General features: G+C 38.4%; 1 protein-coding gene across 3 annotated transcripts in view; it reads left to right on the forward strand.

Annotated features, from left to right (window-relative positions):
* CTNNA3 (catenin alpha 3) overlaps window positions 1–27,777 on the forward strand; it is a 1,788,954-nt gene that overhangs the window by 1,558,810 nt on the left and 202,367 nt on the right. The gene's annotated exons all lie outside the window — the stretch shown is intronic.

A 27,777-nucleotide genomic window follows, 5' to 3' on the forward strand; every position in this document is an offset into this window, starting at 1 on the left:
GAAACAGTCTCCCTTTGTTCCCAGGCTGGAATGCAGTGGTGCAATCTCAGCTCACTGCAACCTCCACCTCCTGGGTTCAAGCGATTCTTCTGCTTCAGCCTCCCAAGTAATTGTGATTACAGGTGCATGCCACCACACCTGGCTGATTTCTGTATTTTTAATATTTTTGTATTTTGTATTTTTAGAAGTGAAACCAACCGGGTTTCACCATGCTGGCCAGGCTGTTCTCAAACTCCTGATGGCAGGTGATCTGCCCACCTCGGCCTCCCAAAGTGCTGGAATTATAGGTGTGAGCCGCTGCGCCCAGCCCAATTCGTCTTTTAAATAAGGATTTTTATCATCAAATGAGCAAAATACATAAAGAATTATCACGAATAAGCCTACTATTGTTTTCTTTGCCTCAACAAAATACAAGGCCATATAGAAACAATTTTTCTTTGACCATTATGGATTGTTGGTTATATAGCATGATATCATTGCCCAAAGATAGTCAGTATTCAAAGTTTGTTATCTGTAACAATAAGAATTACTACGTCATCATGTGGTTGGAGGCATTGAGATAATATAGATGAAGTAAATTGCCAGATTCTTGATCCACACCTGTTGCTCAATAAATAGCAACTAAAATAATTGTTCTGGATTCAAGGAGAAAGTTTCAAACTTTGTCTTTGAAAATGCAAATTTTAAATTTAATGCATACATATATACATGTATATTTGGGTTTATTATTATTTCTTTCATATACTTTTCAAAGACTGCGGGCTTTTATTTTTTCTTTGGAGTAATTTTGTTCTTTTACTTAGATTTAATAAGTTTTACTATTTTATTTTGTTTTTTCTATATATAGATATATATCATTTATTGTTATTTATATATCTATGCACAAAATTTTGTTGTTATTTTCAAGACAGGATGTGGCTCTGTTGCCCATGCTGGAGTACAATGACACAATCTTGGCTCACTGCAACCTCCACCTCCTGGGCTCAAGCCATCCCCCGACATTAGCCTCCAGAGTAGCTGGGACCACAGGGACGTGCCACCATGCCCAATTACTTTTTTGTAAATTTTTTGTTGAGTCGGGATTTTGCCATGTTGCCCAGGCTAATCCTGAACTCCTGACCTCAGGTTATCCACCCGCCTCAGCCTCCCAAACTGCGGGGGTTAAGGCATGATGCACCAAACCCAGTCCACAAACTTATTTTTGCTGTTCCGGGTATCTCATAAAATCAATGGCATTCTCCAGTATAACCTCAATATTATTATACTTAACAGATTTAATGTTGATATTGTATTATTTAATATATGGTTCATATTCAAATTTCTCTAAGTATTGTTTTTAGTTTTAAATTTTTTTCTGTCCCTGCCCCCTGCCATTATATGTAATTCAGATTCATGCATTGGGTTTTCTTGTCATGCCTCTTGGTTTTCTTTAATCCAGAACAGTCCTCCTACTTTGTTTTTTTAAATTTGGTATTCCATGACATTTATAATTTTGAAGATTCCAAGCTAGAGGGCTTTTTGAATATCTAACATTCTGGATTTTCCTGATTGTTTCCTTATAATTAAAAGATTAAATATCTTTTGTAGAAGTGCTATGAAGCTGATATTGTATCCTCATTGCGTTGCACAGGAGGCACATCAAAGCAGTGGTTTGCTGGAAGCTGATTGCTAAAAAAAAGTCTCAAGAAGTCTCTGAGCTAGTTGTTAAACATGGTCATTATTAAACATTAAATTATGTGAACTAGGCTGGGCACGGTGGCTCAAGCCACTTTGGGAGGCTGAGGTGGGCAGATCACTTGAGGTTAGGAGTTTGAGAACAGCCTAGCCAACATGGTGAAACCCATGTCTACTAAAAAAATACAAAAATAGCTGGGCATGGTGGCGCGCACCTGTAATCCCAGGTACTCAGGAGGCTGAGGCAGGAGAATTGCTTGAACCCAGGAGGTGGAGGTTGCAGTGAGCTGAGATCATGCCACTGCACTTCAGCCTGGGCGACAGTGAGACTCTATCTCAAAAAAAAAAAATTATGTGAACTCATAAATAATATATATTAAGCAAATGTAATAGATACTAAAATTTCATTCCTTCTTAATTATTTTACCAAATTTACATCTGTCATGGAGATAATACAACACAATGCTGTGTTGTGTTACTCTCTTCTAAACTCCGCTTTCAGTGATGTCACATTAATAGCTGGAAGTAGGCCATTGTGCAGTAATTACATTGCAAGAATTGGCAAATGCTACACATCAGAGCATGGTTTATGATACTGATTGTCAGAAAGTGATGGAGAAAAATGTTAATAATGTAGACTAAACTTATATTGTGCTGTCTGTATAACAATTACCTTGTAACACCGAAAAAAAAAGTGAAGAAATTGCTATTTAGTGTTTGAAAACTATTATCCAATTTAGTAAAAAGTAGCTTATGCCATTGATTAAGTTCCAGCATACATCTTTATTGTTTTTTGTTGGTCTTACTCATTAAGGTAAACAAACATATTAACCAACATCCATGTTAGAACTACACTTATTCATCACTTAACAACCAAAACATGAATTGAAGACAATTTGGCAATAAAACTGAAAATATTCTTTGAGAATTGATTTATTATATGCAGTTTACAATAAAGAGTATTATATGTTATTTGTAAATTGTGTTACATGGCCGGGCGCGGTGGCTCACGCCTGTAATGCCAGCACTTTGGGAGGCCGAGAAGGGCGGATCACAAGGTCAGGAGATCGAGACCATCCTGGCTAACACGGTGAAACCCCATCTCTACTAAAAATACAAAAAATTAGCCAGGCGTGGTGGCGGGCGCCTGTAGTCCCAGCTACTCGGGAGGTTGAGGCAGGAGAATGGCATGAACCCAGGAGGTGGAGCTTGCAGTGAGCCGAGATCGCACCACTGCACTCCAGCCTGTGCGACAGAGCGAGACTCCATCTCAAAAAAAAAAAAAATGGGTTACATATCGTTTCTATTAATATTTGTAAATATTATATAAGCATTTTGCCCTTTTTATATGCATGTGTTTTAGAGTCAATTGTTAAACATTTAGCAGACCAGTGCATGCAAGCTATTTTGTTTCAGTAATGATAGATAGGTTTTACTTGGTAAAGCCGGTGTCTGCAATATCTCCGCATTGTGAAGAAACACTTTTTCTTTTGTTCTTAACTATCTGCTTGAGGATACTTAGAGATCATAGTAACATCCTTGTTGTTCAACAACACTTTTACCTAATGAATTTAGCATCCATTGATGATTCTTGCTTTAATCAATTAGTACATTACTGGTGGCAAAATAGTGGTTTTATTTTATTCTTTCTATATGTATTAGCTGTGATTTTTCTACAAAGAAAAGCCGTTTCAATTTCTCTCTCACTGTTACGGATGGGATTGATGAAATGATTTAATACATTAACACTACTGAAATCATTAATTTTTTTAGCTAATTTGTCCCAAACATTTTTAGGGGAGAACTTTTAAACCAGCTTCTCTGTGTTTTTAGTCATGATCTCTAGGTTTGGGGCAGTTTTTTTGCCTTCTCGCCCAACAAAATATTCAACGTTCATTGCACACGTTACCTTAGCCAGAAAGAGCCGTATCTCCAAACAGTTCTAGTTCCTTGTAGTGAAGAATTATATTTAGTCATCAAAACCTCGGTGTTATGTGTTTTTGTTGCAATTGAGGTGTCATTCTTTTACTGTTACTAGCTAAGAAATATTGCATTATGAAAAATAATACCTCTTATTCAAATATAAGATCGAGAATATTTTCTTATCATTTTTCATTCCAGTTCGGTATCTCTTCTTACATTAAGAATTCTAGTTCTCCAATATAACAATATCTTTAAACATTCACTCTATCTACAATCACACAAAATATTTTCAGAATCATTTTACCAGTACCATTACCATGTAAAGTTCAAGATTCTTTTGTTATAATATTTCCAACCAAGAGTGTACAGAGTACTGTGATCAAAATTTCCTTGACTTAAATCTTTATTGTTTTTCTCTGTTAATAACTATTAGGGTCAATTCTTATTTTTATATTTAATTTATGGTTTGCTGTCTTAAAAAATGTGTATTTATTTTGTGACATTTTGACCTTTATATGAATAAAAAATCACCACAGATACAAACGCATGCTTGCACAAGTCTGATACCCATTCTTAATTCTTTCATCCATTCACACCTGCATCTTGTAGTTAACCATTTTGATTAATGACTAATTATCTACCCTATGTTTCTGTTTGAAAGCAAATATTCTTAAATTTCCTTCTTTCATACAGAAAATGCTTCTGATACCTATATATTCTTATACTTGTTTTTTCCCACTTAATTGAACATCTTGAATATCACTTCTAATTATATCATACAAATCTTCCTCATCTTATTTTTAGTACTACATAGTAAACCATGTAATTTGTTTTTAATATTTTCTATAATATCTACAAATAATGAACTTCTCATACAGATTTTTTATAGAAATTGCCAAAGATTGATTTGTATCTTAGAAAAAATAACTGTTACAATCTAACCACCAGTGCATGAAAGTGCTATTTCTCCACAGCCACACCAACAGAGTGTATTATTAAGATTTTAAATTTTTTGCTAGTCTAACAGGGTAGAAATGACATATTTGTGGAGTCTTAATATCTCTTATTTAAAATGAAGATCACTTTAATGTTCTTTTTTCTTGGTTTTTATGAGTTTTTTATACATTTAGGGATATTAGCTTTTTATCGGAGTTGCATGTTATCGATATTTTCTTCTAATTACTTATAGTTTGATTTTGACTGTGGTGTTTTTGTCATTCAATTAATGTTTAATATGCCTGTAGTTGAATTTATCAATCTTTTATTTCATTGCATTGCATTTTGAGTCTTTGCTAGAGTTTACCCAAATGAGGATGTAAATAATTTATCCAGATGTTCTTCTATTTCTGTGTGTTACTTTTCTATTAACTGTTAGATTTTTAAAAATTCATGTGAAGTTTATTCTGCTATAGAGTATGTTGTTCGCATCCATTTTATGTCAAGCCTAATGAGTATACAGTTTTCCTAACCTCATTCATTTAAAAAAGTCTACCTTTTTCAAACATTTTTGAGATTTCATCCTTATTACCTGCCAAATATAGATTTATTTCTAGACTTTCTTTTATTGTTACATTGTGCTGTGGATATGAGAACCAGTATAGACTGATTTCAGATCACCTAGTGTATATTTTCGTTTCTAATTGGGCTAATCCCGCTTCATCGACTTTTTTTTTTTTCCAGGATATTCTTAGATGCTTTCTCGCTTTATTTCTCTCTTTCTTCTGTTTTTTTTTTTTTTTTTTTTTTTTTTTTAAGACAGACTCTCACTCTGTCGACCAGGCTGTAGTGCAATGGCGTGATCTCGGCTCACTGCAACCTCCAACCCCCGTTCAAACAATTCTCATGTCTCAGCCTCCCCCATAGCTGGGATGACAGGCAGCTGCCACCACGCCTGGCTAATTTTTGTATTTTTAGTGGAGATGGGGTTTCGCCATGTTGGCCAGGCTGGTTTTGAACTCCTGACCTCAAGTAATCCACCTGTCTTGGCCTCCCAAAGTGCTGGGATTACAGGCATTAGCCACTGCACATGGCTAGATATTTTTCCCACAAGTTTTATTCCAGAAAAGTATCTTGTAGTATTTTTATTAGGATAGGATTCAACTATGTTAACATAGGAGAATTTACATATTTGTGATGTTTATTTGTAGATCATGGGGTGCCTTTCTATTTTTTTTAAGTACATTTTGTATGTTCTGGAGTTTTTAAAAAATGTTATTTTAGGTGCTGGGGTACTTGTACAGGTTTGTTACATAGGTAAACTTGTGTCACGGGGGTTTGCTGTACAGATTATTTCATCACCCAGGTACTAAGACCAGTAACCAACAGTTATTTTTCCTGATCCTCTCCCTCCTGCCACCATCCACCCTTTGGTAGTCCCCAGTGTCTGTCGTTCCCCTCTTTGTGTCCATGAGTTCTCATCATTTAGCTCCCACCTATAAGTGAGAACATGTGGTATTTGGTTTTTGGTTCCTGCATTAGTTTGCTAAGGATAGTGTCCTCCAGCTCCATTCATGTTTCTGTAAAAGACATGATCTCATCCTTTTATATGGCTGCATAGTATTCCATGGTGTATATGTACTGCATTTTCTTTATTAAATCTGTCATTGATGAGCATTTAGGTTGATTCTATGTCTTTGCTATTGTGAATACTGCTACAATAAACATATGCATGCATATGCCTTTATGGCAGAATGATTTATAGTTGTTTGGGTATATATCCAGTAATGGGATTGCGGGTTGAATGGTAGTTCTGTTTTGAGATCTTTGAGGAATCAGATCTTCCACAATGGTTGAACTAATAATTTACACTCCCACCAACAGTGTATAAGCTTTCCTTTTTCTCCACTACCTTGCCAGCACCTGTTATTTTTTGACTTTTTATTAATAGCCATTTTGACTGGTGTGAGATGGTATCTCATTCTGGTTTTGATTTGCACTTCTCTAATGATCATTGATATTGAGCTTTTTTTCATATGCTCATTGGACACATGTATGTCTTCTTTTGAAAAGTGTCTGTTCATGTCCACTTTTCAATGGGATTGTTTGCTTTTGTCTTATAGATTTGTATAAGTTCCTTATAGATGCTGACTATTAGACTTTTGTCAGAAAATATTTGCATAATTTGCAAATATATTCCTCAATTCTGTAGGATGTCTGTTTACTCTGTTGATAATTTCTTCTGCTGTGCAGAAGGCCTTAGTTTAAGTAGATCTTATTTGTCAATTTTTGCTTTTGTTGCAATTGCCTTCAGTGTCTTCGTCATGAAATCTTTGCCCCTTCCCACGTCCTGAATGGTATTGCCTAGGTTTCTTCCAAGGTTTTTATAATTTTAGGTATTAAATTTAAGTCTTTAATCTATTTTGAGTTCATATTTGTATACTGTTTAAGGAAGGGGTCCAGTTTCGGTCTTCTGCACATGCCTAGCCTGTTATCCCAGCACCTTTTATTGAATAGGGAGTCCTTTCCCCATTGCTTGTTTTTGTCAGCTTTGTCGAAGATCAGATGATTGTAGATGTGCAGCCTTATTTCTGGGCTCTCTATTCTCTATTCCATTGGTCTGTGTGTCTGTTTTTGTACCAGTATCACGCTGTTTTTTTACCATAGTCCTGTAGTATAGTTTGAAGTCAGGTAATGTGATGCCTCCAGCTTTGTTCTTTTTGTTTATAATTGCCTTGGCTATTCAGGCCTTTTTTTGGTTCCATATGAATTTTAAAATAGTTTTTCTAGTTCTCTGAAAAATGTCATTGGTAGTTTGATATAAATAACATTGAGTCTACAAATTATTACTTTGTGCAGTGTGACCATTGAGCATGGAATGTTTTCTTCATTAGTTCACATTTATTGATCTGTATATGTTGAACCAACATTGCATCTCAGGAATAAAGCATTCTTCATTGTGGTGGGTTAGTTTTTTGATGTGTTGCTGGATTTTTGCTGGTATTTTGTTGAGGATTTTTGCATCAATGCTCGTGAAGGATATTGGCCGGAAGTCTTCCTTTTTGTTGTGTCTCTGCCAGGTTTTGGTTCAGGATGATGCTGGCCTTATAGATTGAGTTGAAGAGGGGGCTCCTCCTCCACAATTTTTTGGAAAAGTTTTGGTAGGAAAGGCACCAGCTCTTCTTTGTGTGTCTAGTAGAATTCAGCTATGAATCCGTCCGGTCCAGGGCTTTTCTTCTTCTTTTTTTTTTTTTTTTTTTTGGTAGGCAATTTATTACTGATTCAATTATAGAGCTCATTATTGGTCTGTTTAGGGATTCAGTTTCTTCATGGTTCAGTCTTAGAAGGTTGTCTGTGTCCAGGAATTTATCCATTTCTTTTAGATTTTCTAGTTTGTTTGCATAGAGTTGTTCATAATAGTCTCCGATGATTCTTTGTATTTCTTTCTTTTTTTTTTTTTTTGTTGTTGAGACGGAGTCTCGCTGTGTCACCAGGCTGGAGTGCAGTGGTGCGATCTGGGCTTACTGCAACCTCCACCTCCCGGGTTCAAGCAATACTCCTGCCTCAGCCTCCTGAGTAGCTGGGACTACAGGCATGTGCCACCACGCCTGGCTCATTTTTTGGCTCATTTTTATTTATTTATTTATTTATTTATTTATTTATTTTGCTTTCTCTCTTTTTTTTTTTTATTATACTTTAAGTTTTAGGGTACATGTGCACATTGTGCAGGTTAGTTACATATGTATACATGTGCCATACTGGTGTGCTGCACCCGCTAACTCATCATCTAGCATTAGGTATATCTCCCAATGCTATCCCTCCCCCCTCCACCCACCCCACAACAGTCCCCAGAGTGTGATATTCCCCTTCCTGTGTCCATGTGATCTCATTGTTCAATTCCCACCTATGAGTGAGAATATGTGGTGTTCGGTTCTTTGTTCTTGCGATAGTTTACTGAGAATGATGCTTTCCAATTTCATCCATGTCCCTACAAAGGACATGAACTCATCATTTTTTATGGCTGCATAGTATTCCATGGTGTATATGTGCCACATTTTCTTAATCCAGTCTATCATTGTTGGACATTTGGGTTGGTTCCAAGTCTTTGCTATTGTGAATAATGCCGCAATAAACATAGATGTGCATGTGTCTTTATAGCAGCATGATTTATAGTCCTTTGGGTATATACCCAGTAATGGGATGGCTGGGTCAAATGGTATTTCTAGTTCTAGATCCCTGAGGAATCGCCACACTGACTTCCACAATGGTTGAACTAGTTTACAGTCCCACCAACAGTGTAAAAGTGTTCCTATTTCTCCACATCCTCTCCAGCACCTGTTGTTTCCTGACTTTTTAATGATTGCCATTCTAACTGGTGTGAGATGATATCTCATAGTGGTTTTGATTTGCATTTCTCTGATGGCCAGTGATGATGAGCATTTTTTCATGTGTTTTTTGGCTGCATAAATGTCTTCTTTTGAGAAGTGTCTGTTCATGTCCTTCGCCCACTTTTTGATGGGGTTGTTTGTTTTTCTCTTGTAAATTTGTTTGAGTTCATTGTAGATTCTGGATATTAGCCCTTTGTCAGATGAGTAGGTTGCGAAAATTTTCTCCCATGTTGTAGGTTGCCTGTTCACTCTGATGGTAGTTTCTTTTGCTGTGCAGAAGCTCTTTAGTTTAATTAGATCCCATTTGTCAATTTTGGCTTTTGTTGCCATTGCTTTTGGTGTTTTGGACATGAAGTCCTTGCCCACGCCTATGTCCTGAATGGTAATGCCTAGGTTTTCTTCTAGGGTTTTTATGGTTTTAGGTCTAAGGTTTAAATCTTTAATCCATCTTGAATTGATTTTTGTATAAGGTGTAAGGAAGGGATCCAGTTTCAGCTTTCTACATATGGCTAGCCAGTTTTCCCAGCACCATTTATTAAATAGGGAATCCTTTCCCCATTGCTTGTTTTTCTCAGGTTTGTCAAAGATCAGATAGTTGTAGGTATGCGGCATTATTTCTGAGGGCTCTGTTCTGTTCCATTGATCTATATCTCTGTTTTGGTACCAGTACCATGCTGTTTTGGTTATTGTAGCCTTGTAGTATAGTTTGAAGTCAGGTAGTGTGATGCCTCCAGCTTTGTTCTTTTGGCTTAGGATTGACTTGGCGATGCGGGCTCTTTTTTGGTTCCATATGAACTTTAAAGTAGTTTTTTCCAATTCTGTGAAGAAAGTCATTGGTAGCTTGATGGGGATGGCATTGAATCTGTAAATGACCTTGGGCAGTATGGCCATTTTCACGATATTGATTCTTCCTACCCATGAGCATGGAATGTTCTTCCATTTGTTTGTATCCTCTTTTATTTCCTTGAGCAGTGGTTTGTAGTTCTCCTTGAAGAGGTCCTTCACATCCCTTGTAAGTTGGATTCCTAGGTATTTTATTCTCTTTGAAGCAATTGTGAATGGGAGTTCACTCATGATTTGGCTCTCTGTTTGTCTGTTGTTGGTGTATAAGAATGCTTGTGATTTTTGTACATTGATTTTGTATCCTGAGACTTTGCTGAAGTTGCTTATCAGCTTAAGGAGATTTTGGGCTGAGACAATGGGGTTTTCTAGATAAACAATCATGTCGTCTGCAAACAGGGACAATTTGACTTCCTCTTTTCCTAATTGAATACCCTTTATTTCCTTCTCCTGCCTGATTGCCCTGGCCAGAACTTCCAACACTATGTTGAATAGGAGCGGTGAGAGAGGGCATCCCTGTCTTGTGCCAGTTTTCAAAGGGAATGCTTCCAGTTTTTGCCCATTCAGTATGATATTGGCTGTGGGTTTGTCATAGATAGCTCTTATTATTTTGAAATACGTCCCATCAATACCTAATTTATTGAGAGTTTTTAGCATGAAGGGTTGTTGAATTTTGTCAAAGGCTTTTTCTGCATCTATTGAGATAATCATGTGATTTTTGTCTTTGGCTCTGTTTATATGCTGGATTACATTTATTGATTTGCGTATATTGAACCAGCCTTGCATCCCAGGGATGAAGCCCACTTGATCATGGTGGATAAGCTTTTTGATGTGCTGCTGGATTCGGTTTGCCAGTATTTTATTGAGGATTTTTGCATCAATGTTCATCAAGGATATTGGTCTAAAATTCTCTTTTTTGGTTGTGTCTCTGCCCGGCTTTGGTATCAGAATGATGCTGGCCTCATAAAATGAGTTAGGGAGGATTCCCTCTTTTTCTATTGATTGGAATAATTTCAGAAGGAATGGTACCAGTTCCTCCTTGTACCTCTGGTAGAATTCGGCTGTGAATCCATCTGGACCTGGACTCTTTTTGGTTGGTAAACTATTGATTATTGCCACAATTTCAGCTCCTGTTATTGGTCTATTCAGAGATTCAACTTCTTCCTGGTTTAGTCTTGGGAGAGTGTATGTGTCGAGGAATTTATCCATTTCTTCTAGATTTTCTAGTTTATTTGCGTAGAGGTGTTTGTAGTATTCTCTGATGGTAGTTTGTATTTCTGTGGGATCGGTGGTGATATCCCCTTTATCATTTTTTATTGTGTCTATTTGATTCTTCTCTCTTTTTTTCTTTATTAGTCTTGCTAGCGGTCTATCAATTTTGTTGATCTTTTCAAAAAACCAGCTCCTGGATTCATTGATTTTTTTAAGGGTTTTTTGTGTCTCTATTTCCTTCAGTTCTGCTCTGATTTTAGTTATTTCTTGCCTTCTGCTAGCTTTTGAATGGGTTTGCTCTTGCTTTTCTAGTTCTTTTAATTGTGATGTTAGGGTGTCAATTTTGGATCTTTCCTGCTTTCTCTTGTGGGCATTTAGTGCTATAAATTTCCCTCTACACACTGCTTTGAATGCATCCCAGAGATTCTGGTATGTTGTGTCTTTGTTCTCGTTGGTTTCAAAGAACATCTTTATTTCTGCCTTCATTTCGTTATGTACCCAGTAGTCATTCAGGAGCAGGTTGTTCCTACAGTTTCCATGTAGTTGAGCGGCTTTGAGTGAGATTTTTAATCCTGAGTTCTAGTTTGATTGCACTGTGGTCTGAGAGATAGTTTGTTATAATTTCTGTTCTTTTACATTTGCTGAGGAGAGCTTTACTTCCAACTATGTGGTCAATTTTGGAATAGGTGTGGTGTGGTGCTGAAAAAAATGTATATTCTGTTGATTTGGGGTGGAGAGTTCTGTAGATGTCTATTAGGTCCGCTTGGTGCAGAGCTGAGTTCAGTTCCTGAGTATCCCTGTTGACTTTCTGTCTCGTTGATCTGTCTAATGTTGACAGTGGGGTGTTAAAGTCTCCCATTATTAATGTGTGGGAGTCTAAGTCTCTTTGTAGGTCACTCAGGACTTGCTTTATGAATCTGGGTGCTCCTGTATTGGGTGCATATATATTTAGGATAGTTAGCTCCTCTTGTTGAATTGATCCCTTTACCATTATGTAATGGCCTTCTTTGTCTCTTTTGATCGTTGTTGGTTTAAAGTCTGTTTTATCAGAGACTAGGATTGCAACCCCTGCCTTTTTTTGTTTTCCATTTGCTTGGTAGATCTTCCTCCATCCTTTTATTTTGAGCCTATGTGTGTCTCTGCACATGAGATGGGTTTCCTGAATACAGCACACTGATGGGTCTTGACTCTTTATCCAACTTTCCAGTCTGTGTCTTTTAATTGGAGAATTTAGTCCATTTACATTTAAAGTTAATATTGTTATGTGTGAATTTGATCCTGTCATTATGATGTTAGCTGGTGATTTTGCTCATTAGTTGATGCAGTTTCTTCCTAGTCTCGATGGTCTTTACATTTTGGCATGATTTCACGGTGGCTGGTACCGGTTGTTCCTTTCCATGTTTAGCGCTTCCTTCAGGAGCTCTTTTATGGCAGGCCTGGTGGTGACAAAATCTCTCAGCATTTGCTTGTCTGTAAAGTATTTTATTCCTCCTTCACTTATGAAGCTTAGTTTGGCTGGATATGAAATTCTGGGTTGAAAATTCTTTTCTTTAAGAATGTTGAATATTGGCCCCCACTCTCTTCTGGCTTGTAGGGTTTCTGCCGAGAAATCCGCTGTTAGTCTGATGGGCTTCCCTTTCAGTGTAACCTGACCTTTGTCTCTGGCTGCCCTTAACATTTTTTCCTTCATTTCAACTTTGGTGAATCTGACAATGATGTGTCTTAGAGTTGCTCTTCTTGAGGAGTATCTTTGTGGCGTTCTCTGTATTTCCTGAATCTGAATGTTGGCCTGCCTTGCTAGATTGGGGAAGTTCTCCTGGATAATATCCTGCAGAGTGTTTTCCAACTTGGTTCCATTCTCCGCATCACTTTCAGGTACACCAATCAGACGTAGATTTGGTCTTTTCACATAGTCCCATATTTCTTGGAGGCTTTGCTCATTTCTTTTTATTCTTTTTTCTCTAGACTTCCCTTCTCGCTTCATTTCATTCATTTCATCTTCCATTGCTGATACCCTTTCTTCCAGTTGATCGCATCGGCTCCTGAGGCTTCTGCATTCTTCACGTAGTTCTCGAGCCTTGGCTTTCAGCTCCATCAGCTCCTTTAAGCACTTCTCTGTATTGGTTATTCTAGTTATACATTCTTCTAAATTTTTTTCAAAGTTTTCAACTTCTTTGCCTTTGGTTTGAATGTCCTCCCGTAGCTCAGAGTAATTTGATCGTCTGAAGCCTTCTTCTCTCAGCTCGTCAAAATCATTCTCCATCCAGCTTTGTTCCGTTGCTGGTGAGGAACTGTGTTCCTTTGGAGGAGGAGAGGTGCTCTGCGTTTTAGAGTTTCCAGTTTTTCTGTTCTGTTTTTTCCCCATCTTTGTGGTTTTATCTACTTTTGGTCTTTGATGATGGTGATGTACAGATGGGTTTTTGGTGTGGATGTCCTTTCTGTTTGTTAGTTTTCCTTCTAACAGACAGGACCCTCAGCTGCAGGTCTGTTGGAGTACCCTGCCGTGTGAGGTGTCAGTGTGCCCCTGCTGGGGGGTGCCTCCCAGTTAGGCTGCTCGGGGGTCAGGGGTCAGGTACCCACTTGAGGAGGCAGTCTGCCTGTTCTCAGATCTCCAGCTGCGTGCTGGGAGAACCACTGCTCTCTTCAAAGCTGTCAGACAGGGACATTTAAGTCTGCAGAGGTTACTGCTGTCTTTTTGTTTGTCTGTGCCCTGCCCCCAGAGGTGGAGCCTACAGAGGCAGGCAAGCCTCCTTGAGCTGTGGTGGGCTCCACCCAGTTCGAGCTTCCCGGCTGCTTTGTTTACCTAAGCAAGCCTGGGCAATGGCGGGCGCCCCTCCCCCAGCCTCGCTGCCGCCTTGCAGTTTGATCTCAGACTGCTGTGCTAGCAATCAGCGAGATTCCGTGGGCGTAGGACCCTCCGAGCCAGGTGTGGGATATAGTCTCGTGGTGCGCCGTTTTTTAAGCCGGTCTAAAAAGCGCAATATTCGGGTGGGAGTGACCCGATTTTCCAGGTGCGGCCGTCACCCCTTTCTTTGACTCGGAAAGGGAACTCCCTGACCCCTTGCGCTTCCCAGGTGAGGCAATGCCTCGCCCTGCTTCGGCTCGCGCACAGTGCGCGCACCCACTGGCCTGCGCCCACTGTCTGGCACTCCCTAGTGAGATGAACCCGGTACCTCAGATGGAAATGCAGAAATCACCCGTCTTCTGCATCGCTCACGCTGGGAGCTGTAGACTGGAGCTGTTCCTATTCGGCCATCTTGGCTCCTCCCCCCCATTTTTTGTATTTTTAGTAGAGACAGGGTTTCACCATGTTGGCCAGGATGGTCTCGAACTCGAGAGCTCATGATCCGCCTGCCTTAGCTTCCTAAAGTGCTGGGATTACAGGCGTGAGCCACAGTGCCCGGCCGATTCTTTGTATTTCTATGGAGTCAGTAGTAATATTCCCCTTTCTGTTTCTGATCGTGTTTGCTTGGATCTTCTGTCTTTTCTTTTTATTAGTCTAGCTAGCAGTTTATCTTATTAATTTTTCCAAAAAAAAAAAAAACAGATCCTGATTTTGTTGATGTTTTGAATGGTTTTTCGTGTCTCAGTCTTCAGTTCAGCTCTCACTTTAGTTATTTCTTGTCTTCTGCTAGCTTTGGGGTGGGTTTTCTCTTGCTTTTCTAGTTCCTTTAATTGTAATGTTAGGTTGTGAGCTGGAGATCTTTCTAACTTTTTGATGTAGGCATTTAGTGCTACAAATTTCCCTCTTACCACTGCTTTAGCTATGTCCCAGAGATTCTGGTATGTTGTATGTTTGTGGTGGGTGCAGGACTATGTGTGCCCTCTGCATGTGTTCATGCTGGCATGGTGGCCGCTCAGGGCTGGGGGCAGGTCACTGTTCTGTGTGCCTAGTTTAGCACTGATGGCAGTGTTGGCACAGGGGCAGGATGCTGGCAGAGGTGAGGCAGGTTTCATGCCTGCCAATGCTCCTAGGACAATGGTGGTGTGGTGGGGAGATGGGTGGTGGGGTACCCTCATGCAGGCAGTAGTGGCATGGCATCGTGCAGGGTTCATGTGCACTGTCGGGGAAGTAAAAGCAAGATCCAACCCAAGGGCACACGTAGGCACTGGCTAAGTGATGTGGGGGGGTGCCTGTGGTGTGTTCATGCAGGCACAGTGGCTGGGGGAGGCTGCAGTGAGGGGAGGACACAGATGGCCTGGTGTGTGTCTTGGGGGCCACTGTGCAGGAGCACTCTGCTTATCAGGTGCAGTCCACAAGAGCAGGAGCTATGATGCAGACACCCACAGGTACCTGGGGGCTGCACTGCAAGCAGGCACGGCCAGGCTGGGGCCCCAGAAGAGGCCAGTAGACTGAGGGTTGCCCAGGTCTAATCAACCCCATCTCAGAGGGAAGGCCGCCCTGCAGAGTTCACGTTCAGCAGTTCTCCTATGGCTAAAGTCTCCTATGGAAGCAAGTCGAGCTTAAGGCGATGGGTGTCCCTGGCCATGCTGCACTACAGACAATCCCACACCAAACCCTCTGGGCTCCACCCTGGCTGGCGTTCTGATCCTACCACTTCTCTAAGCAGCTTTCCCTGGCAACTCCAATGCCATGGTGGTTGAAGAATTTCATCCTGCCAGGATTCCAGAGGCCCAATGCGAGAGTAGGTTGCTGCTTGCCTGTACCTTAATAGAAGTTTTTTGTTTGTTTTTGTTTTTTGAGACAGAGTTTCACTCTTATTACCCAGGCTGGAGTGCAATGGCACAATCTCGGCTCACTGCAACCTCCACCTCCCAGGTTCAAGCAATTCTCCTGCCTCAGCCTCCCAAGTAGCTGGGATTACAGGCATATGCCACCACGCTCAGCTAATTTTGTATTTTTAGTAGAAATGGTGTTTCTCTATGTTGGTCAGGCTGATCTTGAATTTCCGACCTCAGGTGATCTGTCCGCCTCGGCCTCCCAAAGTGCTGGGATTTCAGGCATGAGCCACCGCGCCCAGCCAAGATTTTTGTTTTTTTGCTTTTTTGTTTTTTTGTTTTTCTTTTTAAAACAGACTATTTTTTAGGTTCACAGCAAAATTGAATAAAAGTTGCAGGGATAGCCTCCACAACACACACACACACACACACACAAACTCACACAGCCTTTCCCGTTATCAACATCCTCCACCAGAGTGGGTACATTTGTTTCAATTGGTGAACCTACATTGACACATAATTTTTGCCCAAAATCTGTACCTTACATCAGGGTGTATTCTTGGTTGTATATTTTATGAGTTTGGACATTAAACACCATCATAATGTAATGAAAGTAGTTTAACTGCCCTAAAAGCCTTCTGTGTTCTCCCTATACATCCCCTCCCTCTAAGCCCTGGCAACTGTTGATCTTTATTGTCTCCATAATTTGTCTCTTCCAGAATGTCATATAGTTGGAATCATACAGTATGTAGCCTTTTCCGACTGGCTTTTTTTTTCACTTGGTAATATGCATTTAAGTTTCTTCCATGTCTTTTTCTGGCTTGGCAGCTTTTTTTCATGCTTGTGTCACTGAATAATATCCATTGTCTGGATGTACCACAGTATATCTATTTATTCACCTACCAAAGGAGATCTTGGTTCCTTCCAATTTTTGGCAGTTATGAATAAAACTGCTATAAATATACGTGCAGGTTTTTATGTGGACCTGGCATATTTGAAAGTTTTTCTCAGAAAAATTTAGTTCATTTTTTCCAAATTTATTTTTAAATAAGTTGTTATTTCTATTGCATTTGTAAACAGATTATTATTTTCTTTTCCCTATATTGACTAAGTGATTATTGTTTGTGTATATGAAGATTAGTAACTTTTGTATGTTAATGTTCTACCTTGTTAGTTCCTGAATTAAGAAAAGACTTTATCTTATAAAACAGTTCTAACTGTTTTTCTTTTCTTTTTTTGAGATGGAGTCTTGCTGTGTCTCCCAGGCTGGAGGACAGTGGTGTGATCTCAGCTCACTGCAACCTCTGCCTCCCAGTTTCAAGCAATTCTCCTGCCTCAGCCTCCCAAGTAGCTGGGATTACAGGCATCTGCCACTACGCCCAGCTATTTGTATTTTTATTAGAGATGGGGTTTCACCATGTTGGCCAGGCTGGTCTCAAACTCCTGACCTCGTGATTCGCCTGCCTCGGCCTCCCAAAGTACTGGGATTACAGGCAAAACAGTTTTAGTTTTACAGAATAATTGAGAAGATAGAACATAGCATTCCCATATGGCTTATATCCTTATTATTAACATCTTCATTCATATAGTACTTTTGTTAAAAATTAATAAGTGCACATTGTAATATTAAGTTCATGATTTATTCAGACTTCTTTAGTATTTATCTCATGTACTTTTCCTTTCTTAGCCCTCTATCTAGGATATTACATTGCATTTAATAGTCATGCCTCCTTAGTCTTTTCTTGGCTGTGACAGTTCTTAGACTTTCCTTGTTTTTGCGAACTTGACAGTTTTCAGGAATACAGATAAGAGATTTTGTAGGATGTCCCTTTATTGGAATTTGTGAGTTTGTCCTTACGATTAGTCTGGGAATATGTGGTTTTGGGAGGAAGACCAGTGAGAAAAAGTACCATTTTTATCATATCATTTCAAGTATTGATATTATGTATTGCTGTTGGTATTGACATTGATGACCTGGCTGAGGTTGTAGTATCTACACTATAAAGTTTATTTCCTTTTTTTTTTTTTTTTTTTTTTTTGAGACAGTGCCTTGCTCTGTCGCCCAGGCTGGAGTGCAGTGGTGCGATCTCGGCTCACTGCAAGCTCCGCCTCCTGGGTTCACGCCAGTCTCCTGCCTCAGCTTCTCAAGTAGCTGGGACTACAGGCGCCCGCCACCAAGCCTGGCTAATGTTTTTGTATTTTTGGTAGAGACGGGGTTTCACCGTGTTAGCCAGCAGGATGGTCTCTATCTCCTGACCTCGTGATCCATCCACCTCGGCCTCCCAAAGTGCTGGGATTACAGGTGTGAGCCACCGCGCCCGGCCATTTTCCCCCTTTTCTACACTCTACCCTGGACGGAAGTCACTATGTAGCCCACAGTTAAGGAGTGGAAGTTATTTTCCCCTCCTTGAGGGCAGGCTATATAATACTTTGGAATTATTTGGAATTTACTTGGAATTGCTTTTCAGGGTATATTTGTATATGTTCTTCAGTTTATTTATATATTCAGTCATTTATTTCTATCACTATGGACTTATGGATATTTAGTTTATACATTGGGTTAGAATTCCATATTGCTTTGTTTATTTTACTGCTCAAATTATTCCAGATATGGCTATTGACAACTCTTTCAGTGTGTACTTGCAGATTTAAATTTTTTAGTTCTTCCTTATTTTTGGCAGTATCTAATACTTCAGGTTCTTTCTATATATTTCCTGCCCAGTCGTAGAATTAGCATTTCTCTAAGGAGCCCTGGCCCCTTTATTGGAGAATGGTATCAGAAACCAAAATCTGAGTGTCAGCCATGCTTGTTGCTGCTAAGGTGTCATTTCTTTTAGGTGACAGCTGACAGAGCAAGGGAATACATGTGTGCATACTAACTAAGGTAAATCCACATGTCCATAAATGTTTCTACATCTGTATCTATATTTAGCTAAACATGAATTTATATTCTAGCCTTCTTCCCTTGTTCATCTATAAACTTCTATTCTAACAGTGAAAAACCTGACTCCCATCACCATCATTTGTTTACCTAACTGTTTAATTTCAGTACACTAGTATAACATTATCAGAATCATTAACCTGTACCCTTATGGAAAGTAGCTTTATCAAGTGCAGCATATTGCCTGCTGGTAATTCCTTTTGACTTCAGTCTTATGGATTACATTAATTTTCAAAGTTTATTAGATCAGCAACTTTTCCCTCTCCATACCCCATACAGTGAGATTATTTGTTACAATCAGAACATGTGTAAATAATGTTGTCAAACTTTGCATTCTTTCCTAGGATCCTAGCCCTCCTAAATGATTTTTTCAAAACTTACATAATTGAGGTTTACTCTTTGTGCTGCAAATTTCTATGGCTTTTGACAAAGGTATGTCATGTATCCACCATTAATATATACAAAATTGATTTACCAGTCAAAAAAGGCCTGTGCTTCACCTATTCAATCCTCCTCCTCTCGCCTTGAATCATTGGCAGTCTCTCATTGTTTTACTGTTCCTCTAGTTTTGTTCTTTTCAACATGCTGTTCAATTGGGATCATATAGTCTGTAGCCTTTTCAGGTGGGATTCTTTCACCCAGCTATAAGCATTTAAAGTTCATCCAGGTGTTCTCATAGCTTGATAGTTCATTTCTTTATATTTATGAAGAATATTCCATTTTAAGCATGAACATCTCTGTCTTTTAAATGATGCTGCAGACCTTTCACATTTAAAGTGATTATTAGTATTTCTGTTTTCTATGAATTACCTCTGTTGTTTTCATTTCTTTTCTCTTTTCTACCTTCTCTAGTTTTAATCATTGCATATGGTTTCTATTTTGTTTTTTATTGTCAGCATATAAATTATACTTTTCTCAAAAAACTGAGTACTTGCCCTAGAGTTTGCAATATACATTTACAATTAGGTCCACTTTCATAAAACTGCTTTCTGGGTAGTAGGGTCATCTTTCAATACAGTATTCTCAATTCCTCCCCTCAACTCTTTATAATATTGCTATCATTCATTTAATTTACCTTGATGCTACAATCATACAATATATTGTTACTAGTATTATTTTGAACAAATGTTACATATTAGATCAATTAAAAATAAGAAAAAAAAGATTTAATTTTACCTTCATTTAGTGCTTCTCTGATGTTCTTTTTTTAGATCTAAGTTTCTAACACATCATTTCCCTTCTCACTGAAGAACTTCTTTTAATGTTTCTTGAAGGACAGATGTGCTGGTGATGAGTTTTCTAAGATTTGTTTGTCTGAGAAAGTTTTTATTTCTTCTTCGTTTTTGAAGAATAATTTTGCTGTGTGTAGAAATGTAGAGTTCTTTTTCCTAATTGACAATTCAAAAAATTTACTCTACTCTCTTATTTGGTGATATGGTTTGGCTGTGTCCCCTCCCAAATCTCATATTAAATTGTAACTCTCACAATTCCCATGTGTCATCGGAGGAACCTAGTGGGAGGTGATGGAATTAAGGGGGTGGGTCTTTTCTGTGCTGTTCTCGTGATAGTGAATGAGTCTCATGAGATCTGATGGTTTGAAAAAGAGGAGTTTCCCTGCAGAAGCTGTCTCTCTTTGCCTGCCTCCATCCATGTAAGATGTGACGTGCTCTTCCTTGCCTTCCTTCATGATTGTGAGGCCTCCCCAGCCATGTGGAATTGTAAGTCCATTAAACGTCTTTCTTTTGTAAATTGCCCCATCTCAAGTATTTCTTCATCAGCAGTGTGAAAACAGACTAATACAGTAAATTGATACCAGTACAGTGGGGTGCTGCTGAAAAGATACCGAAAATGTGGAAGTGACTTTGGAACTGGGTAAGAGGAAGAGGTTGAAATAGTTTGGAGGGCTCAGAAGAAGATAGGAAAATGTGGAAAAGTTTAGAATGCCCTAGAGACTTGTTGAGTGGCTTTTACCAAAATGCTGATAATGATATGGACAATGAAATCCAGGCTGAGGTGGTCTCAGATGGAGATGAGGAACTTGTTGGGAACTGGAGCAAAGGTGACTCTTGTTATGTTTTAGCAAAGAGACTGGCAGCATTTTGCCCCTGCCCTAGAGAGATTTGTGGAAATTTGAACTTTAGAGACATAATTTAGGGTATCGGGCAGAAGAAATTTCTAAGCAGCAAAGAATTCAAGATGTGACTTGGATGCTGTTAAAGGCATTCAGTTATATAAGAGAAGCAGAGCATAAAAGTTCAGAAAATGTGTAGCCTGACAATGCGATAGAAAAGAAAATCCCATTCTCTGAGGAGAAATGCAAGCCAGCTGCAGAAATTTGCGTAAGTAATGAGGAGCCAAATGTTAAGCACCAAGACAATGGGGATAATGTCTCCAGAGTATGTCAGAGGTCTTCATGGGAGCCCCTTCCATCACAGGCCTGGAGGCCTAGGAGGACAAAGTGGTTTTGTGGGCTGGGCCCAGGGTGCCTGTGCTGTATGCAGCGTAGGAACTTGCTGCCCTGCCTCCCAGCTGCTCCAGCCATGAATAAAGGGGCCAATGTCGAGCTTGGGCCATGGCTTCAGAGGTTGCAAGCCTCAAGCCTTGTCAGCTTCCACATGATGTTGAGCCTGCCAGTGCACAGAGGTCAAGAATTTGGGTTTGGGTACCTCCACCTAGATTTCAGAGGATATATGGAAATGCCTGGATGTCCAGGCAGAAATTTATTGCAGGGTGGGGATCCCATGGAGAACCTCTGCTAGGACAGTGCAGAAGGGAAATGTGGGGTCAGAGCCCCTATACAGAGTCCCTACTGGGGCACTGTCTAGTGGATCTGTGAGAAGAGGGCCACCATCCTCCAGACCCCAGAATGGTAGATCCACTGACAGTTTACACCCTGTGCCTAGAAAAGCCACACTCAATGCCAGCCCATAAAAGCAGTCGAGAGGGAGCCTGTACCCTGCAAAGCCACAGGGACGGAGCTGCCCAAGACCATGGGAACCCACGTCTTGCATCAGCATGTCCCGGATGCGAGACATGGAGTCAAAGGAGATCATTTTGGAGCTTTAAGGTTTGACTTCCCTGCTGGATTTCACACTTGCATGGTGCCTGTAGCCCCTTCGTTTTGGCCAATTTCTCCCATTTGGAATGGCTGTATTTACCCAATGCCTGAACCTCCATTGTTTCTAGGAAGTAACTAACTTGCCTTTGATTTTACAGGCTCATAAGCAGAAGGAAATTGCCTTGTCTCAGATGAGATGTTAGACTGTGGACTTTTGAGTCATGCTGAAATGAGTTAAGACTTTTGTGGACTGCTGGGAAGGCATGATTGGTTTTTAAATGTGAGGACTGAGATTTGGGAGGGGCTGGGGTGGAATTATATGGTTTGGCTGTGTCCCCAACCAAATCTTGTCTTGAATTTTAACTCCTCAATTCCCACATGTCATGGGAGGAACCTGGTGAGAGTTGACTGAATTATGGGGCCAGGTCTTTCCTGCACTGTTCTCATGATAGTAAATGCGTCTCACAAGATCTGATGGTTTTAAAAAGAGGAGTTCTCCCTGCACAAGCTCTCTGCTTTGTCTGCTGCCATCCATGTAAGATGTGACTTGCTTCTTGTTGCCTTCTGCTATGATTGTGAGGCCTTCCTAGCCATGTGGAACTGTAAGTCCATTAAACATCTTCCTTTTGTAAATTGCCCAGTCTTTGGTATGTCTTTATCAGCAGTATGAAAATGGTTTACACATGGTTTCTGATTATAAGTATCCTATAATTCTTATCCTTTTTTCACTGACTTCTTCAAGATGTCTTTGGTTTTCTGTAGTTGAATATAATATGCTTGGCTGTACTTTCTTGGTATTTATCCCGTTTGGTCTTCTCTGAGGTTCATCTATCTATAGTTTGTTATACATCATGAATTACTGAAAACGATCAGCCATTATCACTTCAATGTTTCTTTTGCTTCATTTTCTTCTTTCTTTCTTCTATTACATGTAATGTATGTTACACCTTTTCTAATTGTTCCACATTCCTTGGATGCTCTTCATTAAGTAATTTTTTTTTCTCTTCACATTTCAATTTGGGAAGTAGGTAATGACAAATTTCAAGCTCACTGATTCTCTTCTCAGCTGTGTCTAGTCTACTGATGTGCCTATCAAAGGCACTCTTCATTTTTGTTACAGCGATTTTGAATTTTTATATTTCCTTTTGATTTTTTTCTTAGAGTTTTCATCTCTCTGTTTATATTACCCACTACCTTTTGTTTGTTGTCTGTTTTTCCATTATAGCCTTTATTAAGAGTAGTATTTTAAATTCTCTGCCTGATAAGTATAACACTGGTGTCATGTTTCAATCTGGTTGTGTGGGAAGTTGTCATTTATGTGATTAAGTATTTATAACAAAACCATAGCAATATGTTTTAATTTGTAATTAGAAGAAAACCATGAACATCTTTTGTACCAGAAACAATTTTACTGGTTGTCTAAGAGCAAATACTTTAAAAAGTTGGTAAACCTCAGCAACTTTTTTTTTAAGACAGGGTCTCACTCTGTCACCCAGGCTGGACAGGTGGAGTGCAGTGGTGTGGTCTTACTGCAACCTCTTTTTCCAGGGCTCAAGCGATCTATCCACCTCAGCCTCACAAGTAGCTGGGACCACAGGCATGTGCCACCATGCCTTGCTAATTTTTTGCAGAGAGGGGGTTTCACCATGTTGCCCAGGCTGCTCTCGAACTCTTCACCTCAAGCTATTCACTTGCCTTGGCATCCCAAAGTGCTGAGATTACAGGCATGAACCACCGCACCCGGCTACAACTTTTTTCCCACATGATTATTCCAAGTTTTGATCTGTTCTAAAATACCATGTGACTTATTAAGCTAGTATATATAAGATAGTGTGTGTGTGTGTGTGTATGTATGTTGTATTAAAAAAAGAAACTGAGGAAATACTGAGGTGGTGCAATTTTAAAAGTCTGGAGCTTCTTTTGAAGGAATACATAGCTAAAAGAAATAAAGAAATACCTATTTCTAGCTACAACTAGCAGTGTTTTAAATTAGGTAAAGAGATTTATAAGCAATAACATTTAGTGATTGTTAACTTCCATTATAAATTAACAAAATTAGGTCAAAGGCTAATAGGGATCTTTTTCAGTGAAGAAACTTGACATAATTTTAACTGTTAATTTCTATGCTTGAGCTTCTGTGTTGTACTTAGTCTCTCAAAGAAATAACTCAGGGTTCTGATCACTGGTTTGAGAGAAGGCTAGTAGGCAAGGTTTTCATTTCCTAGCTTCAGTTGCATTACATCTCCATTTCATGTTATGTATATAGGACACCTGATTTAGATTTTACATGGAAAAGGACATCATGGAGAGAAGCTTGAAATGTATGAAAACCATTGGCCTTCGCACCTGGGTTATTTTCACACCTTCTGTTGCATACTTCCATGTGCATTAGGGGACAACAAGGAGTGCACAATCTTCCCATTCTGAGTCACTTCTTGTGTCATTTCAGATCTCTCCTGCTTTCTTTTCCTCTCTTTGGACTTTCCTTTTTGCCTATACATGCCTTTTAAAGAGAAAATAGTTTTCAGTTTTTAAAACTTATTAAACTTTCTGTGTCTGGGTACAACCTAGCTTCTCTAAAAGTTACTTCTTAGTGTTTTCAACTATCTAACAAAACAAAATGTGAGTGAAAGTAAAAAAGCAATAATATTTTTAAATTTCTTAATTGTGTTAGCAGCTGTTCTCCAATTTATAATCATATTATTTATAATCATAATGCTTTAAAAATTTTCATATAACTTACTACTGCAAACTTCACAGTGCCTTGAGATACAATAAATCCATTTTGCAGAATAAGGAATCTAGACTCTAAAAGTTAACAAAAAAAGACATAATTAAGGTCACCTAGTCAGTAGATAATTGGACTAGGACAAATTTTCTACATTATTTATTTAATGTAATTCTAACAGTATTAACTAGACATAATACTTAATATTTATTGACATAAGTCAGAATGACATGATAGCTAATATTTATTGAGCATTTATTGTGTTCTTGGCACTATATTCAGTACTTTACATTACTGTCATATATTTCTCACAACAACCCTATAAGATAGGTACATCACAATTGAAGGAATTTAATATAATTAATGCTACACAACTTATCCATGGTTTATCATAATTTAAAATTAATTATTTGAATGTGCATGGTATCAACTTATCTTCTACACTACCATCTTAGAAAAGGAAAAAGAGAAAGAAGATAAAATTTTTAGTGAGAACCTACTGTGTGCTCTGAGCTGCGTTATAAAACTAGTTTCACATGAGAATGAAAAGTGTGCCTTACATAGTGTGTATTCAGAGTTGAATCCACATCCTTCTCCATTGACCATACAAAGTTTACAATGAGAAAGAGGTAAAATATAGAACATAAAGAAGGCAGAGACAGCTATCTCTATTGTACAATGTATGAAACCAGATGCCAAATAAGTTTTCCAGAGTAACAGAATAAATAAATATTAGACAGAAAAGCCCTTTGATACCACACGGGCTCTTTATTGGTTCCTCATCAGCAACTACCACAGTATCTGGCATATTAATAAGTGCTTATTTAATAAAAAAAATTGAATGAATACATGAAGGAATGAAAAACAAGAATGAGAACCTAGTTATCCTGTCTTTTTACGTAGGAATGACTGAATTTACCCCTTACTCAGTTCAATATATAATATAAAAGTTATCTTATTTTTTCATTATACAAAGAATCCATAGTTAAAGCCTAAAAAAGCTTTACAGTTACACAGCCTAATCCCCTAGGAGGGATCAAAAAGTGATAAAACAGCATGAGGAGTAAAAAATATATGTATACATTTGTCTGCAAGATCCTAGAAAATCTTGAAGAGTACTCTGCTGTTCACTTTAGCACTAAGCTGTAACAATTTGTAAACATTAGAGCGAGAGAGAGTAATAGGAACAGCTTGTAGGGTGTCTAGCAAAACAAACTAAACTGAACACTTTGTAATTAAATTTAACAATTTCATCTTACAAATAATACTGTATGTTGATAGAAAAATGTGAACACTGTTTCAACATTCATGAAGTTTTGAATAAAACAGTAGACAGAACTTGGGCAATGTTACATTAGCTTCATAATGGTGGTATCCTCATCTAATTTATGACAGTCCCACCATACCTAGCATACTGTACTTCATACATAGTAGGTAATCCATGAATACCTGCTGAATGTAATCTGTATCTATTTAAAAGTTCTCTGTTTTAAAATTTAATAAAAATCAATGTTTTATGTCTTTAAATTTAAAAAGAATAGTGTGGCTGGGCATGGTGGCTCACCCCTGTAATCCCAGCATTTTGAGAGACAGAGGCAGGATTGCTTGAGCCCAGGAGTTCGAGGTCAGCCTGAGCAACATAGGGAGACCCTGTCTCTCTTAAAAAATAGTAATAATAAATATAAATATAAAAAGAATAGTGTGACACACAAGCACAGTCATTGCGGTTAATTCAATTAAACCAAGCTGATGCTTGGTTCAATTAAACCAAGTAGATAGAATATGGCATGCTTTTTCATCTTGCCACATTGATAACAGTGATCCTTTTCCAAAGTAGATCAGCTCTCTCATTGTAAAACTAATTTTAAAACAAAGTCACCTTTACAGAGACAAATGATTATTACTGGTTTCTGCATAGTGGATGAGATCTGCAGGGAGAAAAAGTTCTAAGACAGAACAATGTTAGAAAAAAAATTGTTGACATACTAAATTACTTTGAATAGGTGGAAAGATAAGAATATAAGGTGACAGTTAGAAGGGAAGAAAAGATTATTCCAAAAGAGAAGACAGAGCATAGCTAAAGAGTGCCTGGGACTTATTTCGGTCATGTTGTAAAAAGAATGATTGGTTTTAAGAATAGTATATGTTATTATTAGTTTTCTTTAGCATATACCTTCAGGGTTGTAATTAGATGGTACTAATCTTGTTCGTCAAGAGATAGCTTGAGTAGGTTTTGAAAACAATATTTCAATTTATATATGCGTGGGTTGGCCCTGGTGACGTCTAAGAATACTGGATAAATCCAAAGGGAGTAGTAACAGAGAGGGAGGTTCCTAAAAAAAATAGGACAAAGCAAAGACATAAGGAAAGCTGATGAAATCCAGTAGATGCCGCCTGTACTTATTACAATGATTATCTGTAATTGCTTTATTATTATTTAACTCTGGTATATTTTTAAATAAACTATAGTCAAATTAGTCATATATAAGAGGAAGTATAGGTGCATAATTTTCTTAAATCCTCCATGTTTAACTAAAAGTTGGTCCATGCCAATTCAGTCAGACATAATCAAACATCTGATGGTAACTCTCCGAGTTTACACAGCATGGTGGTCCCTCAGCTGTGGTCTCTCTCTTGGGCTGCTTTAGAAGGCGGGCAGGGCCAGTGGCCTGATGATCCAGCCTTCACACTGTATATCCACACACACCAGCTCCGTGGTGTTATGGCTTACTTAGGATAGCTCCATAGTACTCATATAGTTGTCAATAATATTGGCATTCTATAATTTTATTAAAAATGGTTTTACTACTTAAATTACTTTTGAAAACCATTGACTTAAATGAAACTTGCTTTGATATTTCATAAACACTATAAAGTGATAGGAGAATCACATTTGCTGCTATATTGCCAGCGTTATTAGTGGTCCTTTCACATTCACATCTATATAGAAAAGCCTACATTTGGTAGCATGCTTACTAAAAGCTGCAATGTTTCTTGATCTCTAAGTTCCTCTGGTGAGAGGACTCATGAACAAGGTGTCTCTCAACTGAAGCTCATCTTTCATTACTCAACAACAAAATATGTGGTCCCCTGCTGCAAAATCAAGTTCATTTTTTAAAATAGAAAATAAGTTTATATATTAATTGATTAAAAATGATCTTGTAGCATTACTACTTCTTTTATGTATTTATTCAACAGAACTTCAGCTATACTATATTATATTAGTAGCATATATAATATAGTATTTTGCCAATGTTACACTATGTAATAAGAGTTCATATAGGCATTTCACATTTTTGACAGCATTGAGGCATAACATTTAATAAAATACACATTTAAAATATACAATTTAATATGTTTTATTGGCTTATGTATAAAACCCCAAGGCTATCACCAT

This window comes from Gorilla gorilla, chromosome 8, assembly GCF_029281585.2.
Source record: "Gorilla gorilla gorilla isolate KB3781 chromosome 8, NHGRI_mGorGor1-v2.1_pri, whole genome shotgun sequence".
NCBI classification, from domain to species: domain Eukaryota; kingdom Metazoa; phylum Chordata; class Mammalia; order Primates; family Hominidae; genus Gorilla; species Gorilla gorilla.